Genomic DNA, 11025 nt, shown 5'->3' with positions numbered 1-11025 from the left:
GAGCCGCGTGTGGCTCACGAGCCTCAATTAGGACCTAGAGAGGTTCTCACTTCAAAAGTGCTGAGGTTTTTTCTAACATCAAAAACATTTTTAGACTTTATTAGAAAGAATCCAGAATCTTTATATGGTCATTATGATTGATTGAACAAGTGGCCATGAACCTTTCCCTACATATACCCACACCATTAAAATATGACCTTGAAAAATCTATCCAGAGACCAAGTCAGAGTTTATTTCTCTAACCATTGAATCTGGGTTGGCCATGTGACTTTGCTTTGGCCAATGAGATTTTGGAAAATATGATATAAGCTAAGGCTTGAAAAGTACCTTAAATCCATTTTGCATGTCATTAATTTTTAACAAGACTCAAGAACATGCAGTAATCTGAATATTATGTTGGCTTAGAAAACATATTACCTTAAGAAGTATGGGGAACAAGCACAAATATAATAACAATATTAACAGTTAATAACAAACACACAAAGAGATCATTTTTCTGAGCTGAGAGTGTGGATGCCTTTCTTTGGGGACACCAGCTGGAACTGAGTAGCTGCACAGTGACTCCTTCACCGGGTCTGTGGAGGCCTCCTTTACAACAGTGCTTACTGCTTCCTTGAACTCATTCTGCTTCTACCCACGGTGTGATTCTTTGTGGGGAGTGTCTTGGCCTGCATGCTGGTAAACATGCATGTGGAGCAGATGGACATCTTTTATCAGTCACAGAGCCATTGCTGAAGTTGTCTTCTCGGGTCCGGATGGTTTTCATGGGAAGCATGTAACTCTTGGTCATCCTCGGGAGCCTGTGCATGACAGGGAGCCATACCGTGTTCTGTCTGCAGCTCCCAGGCCCTCTTAGTAACGTGCCACACCCTGGCAAAGAGAGTTGGTGATGGGTCTGCAAGAAGAGTGCAGCCACCTGAAAACTGCAAGAGATTGAATTAGGATGCTCCAGAGGATTCTTATGTCTGTCACCTGCACAGAGCGCACTCTGAAAAAGGAAGCAAAGCAACAGGGCATTGAGAAGGGCACTGGGACCTGGGTATTCACACCCCCAGTGCTTGGTGAACACTAAGTTTTCATCTTGTAAGGCTGTTCCATGAGGCACTTTTTCCCCCCTGCATTTCCCCCTTTTTGGCATTGAAATAAATGATAGGCAGATGTAGAACAAATAAAAAGCATCTGAACATTTACAAGATTTCAGACAAAGCATCTTCTTATCAGGAAGCAATTGTATGAAAACAATCAGTTAAGATCAAGGTTTTCAATTGATGTAAATGCTGAGATTTGTCCCACAGGTTAATAAAGCTGAACAAGCTTCTTATTCTGTTTGGAGGCCAAATGCTGCAAAGCTATTAAATTGCATACATCTTGTGTGCTTCAAAATTGAAATTAGCTTCTTTAATTGCATCAGCATAAAGCAAATATCTGTTCCTCAGAGGACCTGGTTTTAAAGGTAGCTTGAAATTAAGTCATTCCAAGCCCTTGTGGGTGTTGTCTCAGCAGCTAGGAAACAGGATGACTTACTGTGCAATTAGGAGAATGCAGGGAAAGCTGAAGTAATGGGGAAATTTTTTTTCTCCTCACTTTCTCCCTTATTCTTTGGATTTCACCATCGGCGGTTGGTTAGTTTCTTTACTGCCCGATGCTTTCAGACACACATAGCAAGTGGTGAGCCTGCAAATTGAGTGGAAATTACTAATCGCTTAGATAGTGATCCCAATAGAGGCTTCCTCACGAGGAGAACTGCTCATGATATTACCAGGTGGAACCTGGCCCCGTCTGGTTCTCTCTGCTCACCAGTAAAGCTCCCCTCCTCAGTTCCCTGGAGAAGTAACAGGGCCAGAGGAAATTGGGTATGAAGACTGGTACTCTGAGGAAGAATCAGGACTGAGAGTAAGAAGAGATAATGAAATCAATTAAGAGAGACAGAGATAGAAATGGGGGAGGAGGATGGAGAAAGGGATGCAGAAGATAGCTTATGCTCTGCCACACTATCAACACATCTGCCCCTTCCACCCCCACCCCTCCATGAAAGCATCCAGAGAACCAGGTGAAACTGCACGTCCTCTCCCACCTTCTTGGAAGTCACACGGTGTCTCTTGCTTTGCATTCTGTTCAGTAGAGATTCAAGGTGAAGGCTCATCAACCCCACATTCTGATAGGAGGAACATCAATAATTTGGGACCTGCCCTAACCGGTTTGGCTCAGTGGATAGAGCATCAGCCTGCGAACTGAAGGGTCCCAGGTTCAATTCCGGTCAAGGGCATGTACCTTGGTTGAGGGCACATCCCCAGTAGGGGGCATGCAGGAGGCGGCTGATCGATGTTTCTCTCTCATTGATGTTTCTAACTCTCTATGCCTCTCCCTTCCTCTCTGTAAAAAAATCAATAATATATATATATATTTAAAAATAATAATTTGGGACCATATTTTTAATCACCACAAGAGACTTTCCCAATAAAGTGACTGAATAAGCATAGACCCAGATAAATCCTGTCCCAGGATTGGAATCTTAGATACCCCGCAGTTCTCCAGGGACCTCAGCTTCTCTGCCCTGCGAATGCTTCCTGATTCCCTAGGCATAAAACACACCAGATGCTCAACATGGGACCTAGCATACCGTACTGGTAAGTAGATTAAAATAAAGCACCGTACGTCAACCAGTTGACAATCAACTATCTTCTGTTATGTGGCAAGAAGAGGATCAAAAATGATGAAGAAGGAAGAGGAAGGTATCCACCACATTCCTGAGTATGCATGCATGAGAATGAGCAGCACTCAATACAGAGCAAATCAGCTGGCCTTTTTTTTTTTTTTTTTTGGTCTTGTCATGAAATTTAAGGAGGAAATGGCCATTGTAGACAAAAGCTGTGCTACTGGTGTCTGGTCCATGCTGAGAACCTGGCACTGAGGATGGTATAGGTATAATACTCTACACCCTGCTGTAACTACGTGGTGAGTACCAAGGGAGTTGCAATTTGACATGTGGCCATCTTTCATAGAACTAATTGAGCATTTCTCATATAGGTTTTCACTAAAGAAAAGCACAGTGCTTAGGTGTACCTGGTGCTGAGCTAGCACTGGGAACAGTTAGGTAAATAATCCATAGATTCTACCTTCAAGGAACTTAAGACCAAGAGAAACAAAGTTAAACCAAACCTACAAGTGCTCTGAATGTTTCCTCAACAAAAGTTTCAGGAAAGTCTTTTTAGAATAGCTGAAATGTGAGTTTAATTCCAAAAAGTATGTTTTTTACATACCCCTGCTCCTACACACATCTAGATTCTTACCTCTTTCTTCATCTGGAGGGTGAGACTTCTTTAATTGTGTAAATTAACTCCAGTCAGTAAACTGTGGTATGTTGAGATGGGCTGGGCTGGAGTTGGTAAAAAAGCTGCTCCAGTCTGAGGTGTAAGTATGAGAAGTCAAAGGGAGTGGAAAATGTGAGGTACTTAGATATTCTAAATAGTTCTTGAAAGTTCTGTTATTCCCAGGCAGGAATCTCGCCCAATACAAGCCAGGTCTTAGCTCCTGGTTAATTTACAAGTAGAAGAGAGAGAAGAGCAAAGAGATGCATCTGTCTAGCATCCTAGCCCGTCTTTTTCTGACTCTGCTTCTCCCTGCTCTTTCCTTCAAGGCTCTCCTGACTCCCCAGATGTTGGGGACTGGGTGTAAGCTGACAAGGTCCTTGCACCTGAAGGGGCTAGCTAGGCTGGGACCCTTACCCTCACAGTTTTCCCAGACTTGTTTGGATGGCGATTATCAGTAGAATGAGAACAACCTTTGTAGAATGAGAACAGCCTTTCATGGCTTACCAAGAAGTCTCTAACTATTTACTGAGATATGCTATACGGAGAACAAATCCTTCTGCTCTGTCCCTCCCTTAGAGATTAAGAGGAACAAAGAATACATTCCTCTTGACAGACCTCCTATTCAGTGTCTTGTGTATAAATAGGATTGTGTGGCTAATAAACTTGCTTCAGTTCCTCGAGAGCTGTAGTCCTCCCGATCCCGCTTTCCTGTCTTTCTTTCTTTTCTCAATTCCCACCTCCCTACCTCAGCCCGGCTCAACCTGTCAGGCTGGCCCTGACACCCAGAAGTCTCCTTTAACTATTAGAAAGTTTAGCTACCTATTGACTCTTAGGCTGGCTTCCATTAAGTCTGGTTGTGTCCTTGGGGTGTAGAGAGAAATGTAATTCCTATCCCTTACACAGCTTTCAGGTGTTCACCAATAGCTATACAATTTACCACAGTCAGGTTTTTTTTTTCTTTTTCCTTAAAAAAATAAAATAAAATAAAATCTACTTCTCTCAACATTTTTGAGAACATACTTCTGCTTCCACACACTTTTAGATTCTTACCTCTTTCTTTATGGAGGATCAACTTCTTTAATTGTGTAAGTTAATTCCAGTCAATAAACTGTGTTTTGTATCCTCTTGTGTTTATTTAAATAATAGGGAATGGCAAGTTCTGTGTTTGAATTTGAGTTAGCTTACAGGAGTGCTGATTGTCTAGATAGCTACGTGTCAACTGTTCTGACTCAGGCTGCCGTGGAGCGGGATAAACACCACAACATGACAATGGCACTCTAATTTATTATTTTTGGTACACAAGTGGCTTACATGGTTTTAATAATCACATGAGACACTTGGTCTGCACAAAAGTAAAGCAAAGTAACCTCACTATTAAGCCAATAGTGGAGCCAGCTCTTGAGTCTTAGAGGGGCTGAGGTATAGTTCCACCTCATTAATCATTTTGGGAAGCCATCATATGAGCAGAGGCTGTTGTCCTATAGGCATTCAGACAGGTGGTGATTGTCACCTTCCTTTCAGGATCTGAGAGGTCAACATGCCTATTTTCAACTAGAGAGTGATTAAAAGGCCAAAAGATCTTGGCATAATTGTCACAGAATGAGCCCACGTAATACCAGACAGCAACAAGATTGTAACACGTTTGGGATCAGTCAGCTCAAATGCTGAGAAATGTGAGTAGAGTAATAAGACTATAATTTTTGTATGAAGTAATTTAAAATTTGATAATGATTTAATATTTGTCAGAGTAATACACATATGGTAAAGAAAAAGAAAAAAATGCCAGTGTAAAATGAGAAGCATAGATAGTCCACTAAATGTCTCAAAGTTCTCACCCCAAGTCTTTCAACTCTTTGTGTTATGAGTTCTACTGGTTACCATGAAAATACTAATAACCTATTCTGCTATTTTATTCATCTTAAAATATTTTTTAATATATATTTTTATTGATTTCAGAGAGGAAGGGAGAAGGAAAGACAGAAACATCAATGATAAGAGAGAATCATTGATTGCCTTCTGCATGCCCCCCACTGGGGATCGAGCCTGCAACCCAGGCATGTGCGCTTGACTGGTATCAAACCTGGGACTCTTCAGTCTGCAGCCCAACACTCTATCCACTGAGCCAAACCAGATTGGGCTTAAAATAATTTTTATACATGATCTATTAAGTCTCTGGTTTAGAATTTTAAAATTTAGCTAACTTGAATCACCCCCCTCTCTTCTCTTTGGCCTCTTCCCAATTTTAGGTAGTACAGTTGGCCCTTGAACAGTGCAGGGGTTAGAAGATTCAAAGCCCTGTGAAGCCGAAAATCTGAATATTAATGTTGACTTCCTTCAAACTTAACTACGAATAGCCTGCTATTGACCAAAAGCCCTACTGGTAACATAAACTCTTGATTAACACGTTTTTGTATGTTAAATTCTTACAATGAAATAAGTTAGAATAAAGAAAATGTTAAGAAAATCATAAGGGAGAGAAAATAAATTTACAGCATTTATTGAAAAAAATCTGCATATAAGTAGGTCTTCACAGTTCAAACCCATGCTGTTCAAGGGTCAGCTGTACTTCTATTAGTTACAGTGAAAATATAAGAAAGATATGGCTTCATTTAGTATGGATTTATTTTTTATTAGACTTGTGTCTCTTATCATCTCAATTCCTACACCAGCTCTCCAATCCCTGTTAACTGAACCTTTGTTCAGGGAAATGACATTTATTTTATATTCTGTATCATAATTAAATTTTGTGTTCTTTGAAGATTGATTTAAGAGTTCAAAACCAACTGCTCAGGGGACTGCGAAGAAGGTGCTAGGGAGTGGCCTGGCCCCAGTTCCCACAGCCCTGGATGCTGTGCGTCAGGCGTAGAAGTGTGCAGGGCATTGTGACAGCCCCTCTGTAGCCTGGAGGGCATCGAGGAGGCCAGGTGGTGACAAGGAGGTGCTAGCAAGTCAGGCAGAGCTGAGGCATTGGAAGGAGAAGAAGTGATCGCTCCTCTTCCTAGAAGCTACAGGAACCACCTCCAACACAGTGCAGTCTGTTCACACCATCCTAGCCGAGACCAGCATTCCCCTGTAGAGCCTAGTTCTGTGGGTGCAGGGAGAGGGCTCAGAACTGGGTCATTCCAAGCGTGAGACTGGAAGCAGACCCAGCTTTTGGGCTATAGAGGCCCACCCACAAGACTACCTGGGACTCCGCCCTGCCATGCTTTAACCAGGTTGTCCAGGGTCAGGCAGGGATAGCGACTCACACTGACCTGCACCACAGAACCTCCCAGGAGGCCCGGGACTGACACACCAAGGGGCCAGATTCAACCATACAGAGCAAAATCCAGCAAGCTCCACAAATAGCAGATCCACAGGTTTGGTTTTTTTTCTTTCTTATCTTTTTTCTTTCATATCTCTTGTTTCTGTTTTCACTCATTCCATTTGTTTTTCTCTCTTTTTAAATTAATTTTTTTCTTGTTTTATTCTATTTTTTTCTTTTCCCATTTTTGTTTCCTATTTTATATTTAAATTTATTCATTATTATTACTTTTTAAAATTATTATTTCAGTTATTTTTTATCCTTTATCCTTTTCTTTTTATTCTTATTCTAGTTCTTTTCTCTTCCTTCTTTCCTTCCATATTCCCTTTCTGGTTCTTCCCCCTCCACTCTAATTTTTTTTGGTCTCATGTCTTTTAGTGTTTTGTTTTTTTCTTTCTTTTCTTTTTTCTTTTTCAGTATTTCTTGTTACTGTTGTTCTTTTTGTGAGTGTTGTTTTATAGAACAGAGACTCCAGAAATTGAGCCATGTCATTACCTTCAATTAATATTTGTCAAAAGAGGCAAGAGCATGCAATGGAGTAAAGACAGTCTCTTCAATGAATGGTGCTGGGAAAATGGAAAGGTACATGTAAAAAAAATGAAACTAGACCACCAACTTACACCATACACAAGAATAAACTCAAAATAGATAAATATACTTAAAGGTAAGTCACAAAACAATAAAAATTGTAGAAGAAAACATTGGCGGCAAAATCTCAGACATCTTACATAGCAGAATCATCACTGATACAACTCCTAGGGCAGGAGAAACCAAGGAACAAATAAACAAATGGAACTGCATGAAACCAAAACGCTTCTGCACAGCATAAGAAACCATTAAAATGCAAAGGGAACCCGTGGTATTGGAGAACATATTTGCCAATGACACATCTGATCAGGAGTTAATCTCTAAAATACATGCAGAGCTCATATGACTCAATACCAAAAAGACAAACAATCCAATTAAAACTGGGCAGAAGTTCTGAATAGATACTTCTCCAAAGAGGACACACAGATGGCCATGAGACATATGAAAAAATGCTCAAAGTCACTGATCATCAGAGAAATGAAAATTAAAACCACGAGATTAGTACCTCACACCTGCCAAAATGGCTACCATCAATAAATAAACAAACAACAAGTGCTGGTGAGGATGTGGAGAAAAGGAAACCCTAGAACACTGCTGGTGTGATGCAGACTGGTGTAACCACTATAGAAAACACTGTGGACTGTCCTCAAAAAATTAAAAATAGAACTGCCTTTTGACCCAGTGATCTTCCTTCTGGGAATATAATTTAAGCATCCCAAAACACCAATCAGAAAGAATATATACACCCCTATGTGTATAACAGTCTTATTACAATAGCTAAAATCTGGAAACAGCCCACGTGCCCATCAGCAGATGAGTGGATAAAATAGCTGTGGAACATTTACACAATAGAATATTATACAGCTGTAAAAAAGGAGGATCTCTTACTTGTTGCTACAACATTGATGGGCCTGGAGAGTATTATGCTAAGTGAAATAAACCAGTCAGAGAAAGGCAAATATCGCATGATCTCACTTATATGTGGAATATAATTTAAGAAAATACAGGGGTGGACAAAAGTAGGTTTACAGTTGTAATACAAATATTTAATACAATAATAAGTAATAATACAAGAATAAACTGTGTTTCACACAACTATTAGCCTACCTTTTCCCACTCCTGTATACTGATGAGTAAAATAGGTCCAGGGGCATGGATGCACGGAACAGACTGACAGATCTCAGAGGGGAGAGGGTGGAGGGGACCGGAAGAGATTAACCAAGGCTTTCACCACACAGAGAATAGTGTGGTGAAGGCCTTGGGAGAGGCAAGGCCTGGGTGGAGGGGGTAAAATGGGAGGAAAATTGGCGATATCTGTAATACTGTCAACAAGAAAAAACTATGCGGGGAACACTTTGGAAAGTATTTGATTATCTAATAACTACACTGCACACCTGAAACTAATGCAAAATAATATCAAATGTAAACTTTAATTGCAAAATAAAATAAGAAAACTACATAAAAAAGAGTTCAAAATCAAAATATTTCCTTAATGAAATTTTGATGAAGTAAATATTATTGAGAGTCGAGTTACATGGTTGAGTTGTTTTTCTTTCTCCAAACTCAATATGATGACCCTCAGGCACACAGAGTGAAATATTTTTTTGGGTAGAATACAAGTTATATCGTTCACTGCTCATCAGACCACATTGAATTGGATTCACATTGAAACCATGCCTTTCTTGAAAGGCTTTTCCCTTTTCCTTGGCCTTTCTAAATGCTTTTTGTTTCTTAAAGCTCAAACAAAATCCACATTTCCCCAAATGTGTGAGTCTTTGTCTTAAAACATGTCTTTAGTTACAGAAACACGTAGAAGCTTGGAGGGCTGTGGAAAAGGCAATGGATGTATTTTAAAGAGCCAGATTTACACAGAAGTGCAACAAGGAGGAATGACTGAAATAGAATCTGTGCGACTAAATTGATTTAGATTGTACTTCTCAGCCTAGGGAGATGTTTGGGGAAAAACGAGAAAATATGAAAGAACCAGATTGGAACCCAGCAAGCTTGAGACCTTACTAGTTTCTCAAATGGCAAACTGAGGAGAGATGCACCTGCCTGGGGAAAGAAGAGAGCTGATTGGGGTAAATTGCCGTTAATGGGGCTGGTAATTTGCAGGGAGGCACATTTGCATGTCTTTTGATACATGAACCAGAAAGACCAAGTAGAATGAGTCCTGGCTCTCTGGCCTCCCCTCTCCCCACCCACCATGCTTCATCTGTCCTGGTTCAACAATGAGAAATAAGCAGAAATAATCTGTACATAAATATTACAAAGAAGGAGTGAAAGCAAAATGAAATAAAAGGCATATATCAGAAGAGCAATCACCAAAGGAGGGTGAGTCTGAACACATAGTTCTCCAGAGACTCAAATAAATTACAAACATCATCTTTGGAAAAAGATTTAAAAGAGAAACAGAAGTCCGTGCAAGGCATTATGCAATATCTGAGAAGGATTCCAAAGTGCACGGATTGGGACTTGTGAAGATGAGGAACAAATAGAATGGAAATTTTTTTTTTCCAAAATGTAATAAAACAAAATTTCCTGAAACTAATATCTGGATCTGCAACTTCACCGGGCACACCACATCCCAGTGAATATATACACTCTGGAAAAGAATAACTCCAGGTTTATGTCTGTTCCCTGTGTCTGTATATGTGGTTTTTGAATGTTTGAGTTGGAGTTTGTAAACATTTCTGAGACATTTTCTATCACCTTAACTTTTTGCTTTATAGACTGGGGGTATTTTATATATATATATATATATATATATATATATATATATATATATATAATTGATTTTTTTACAGAGAGGAAGGGAGAGGGATAGAGAGTTAGATAGTTAGAAACATCAATGAGAGAGGAACATCGATCAGCTGCCTCCTGCACACTCCCCACTGGGGATGTGCCCACAACCAAGGTACATGTCCTTGACCGGAATCGAACCTGAAACCCTTTAGTCCGTAGGCCGACGCTTTATCCACTGAGCCAAACCGGTCAGGGCGGTATTTTATATTTTAATATTACTAATGATTTTATTTAAACTTCAGAAATAACCATTTTAACTACCAAGAATATTTTCTTGTTCTTTGATATTTCCCCCAGCTGTCTGTTCTTGACTTATAGATGCAGTTTCTAAAGTACACTTGAGAGTATTCTGGATATTTGAAAATGTTGTCTCTACATTATCTCAGTTTCCCATGGATTGAGTTATTTCTGTTGACCTTGGTTGTTTCCCTTGGAATTGTTGCCCTCTCCTCAAGGCCTAGTGACTGCACCAATGCTTCAGACAAGGAAAAGGTCCAGCCCAGCCGGCATGGCTCAGTAGTTGAGCATTGATCTATGAACCAGGAAGTCACTGTTCATTCTTGGTCAGGGCACATGCCCAGGTTGTGGGCTTGGTCCCCAATGTGGGGCATGTGGGAGGCAGCCGATCAGTGATTCTCTCTTATCATTGATGTTTCTATCTCTCTCTCCCTCGCCCTTCCTCTCTGAAATCAATACAAATATATTAAACAAAAAAGAAAAAGCTCCAACAACTCACATCTGCCCACCCTCTGTTCCATCCACTGAGGTAATCAACACTCTGAATTTTGGTGTTACCCATTCTCCGTTAAAAATATATCAGTTTATCCTTTATAAATATATGTTTAAATAATATAGCATTTATTTTCAAATCTTTTATAATTTTATAAAAATGTTATCAAAATATGTTTCTTCAGAGACGTGTTTTCTCGTCCATTAACATTTTGTTCCTATGGCCTATCCTTGGTGTAGCATGTAGCAGTAGTTCATTTTCCCACAGGCAGGGTATTTTATATTTTA

This window comes from Myotis yumanensis, unplaced genomic scaffold, assembly GCF_028538775.1.
Source record: "Myotis yumanensis isolate MYYU_CA2020_CCGP unplaced genomic scaffold, mMyoYum1.0.hap1 SCAF_7, whole genome shotgun sequence".
In the NCBI taxonomy this organism is placed as follows: domain Eukaryota; kingdom Metazoa; phylum Chordata; class Mammalia; order Chiroptera; family Vespertilionidae; genus Myotis; species Myotis yumanensis.
This window is presented reverse-complemented; position numbering follows the sequence as displayed.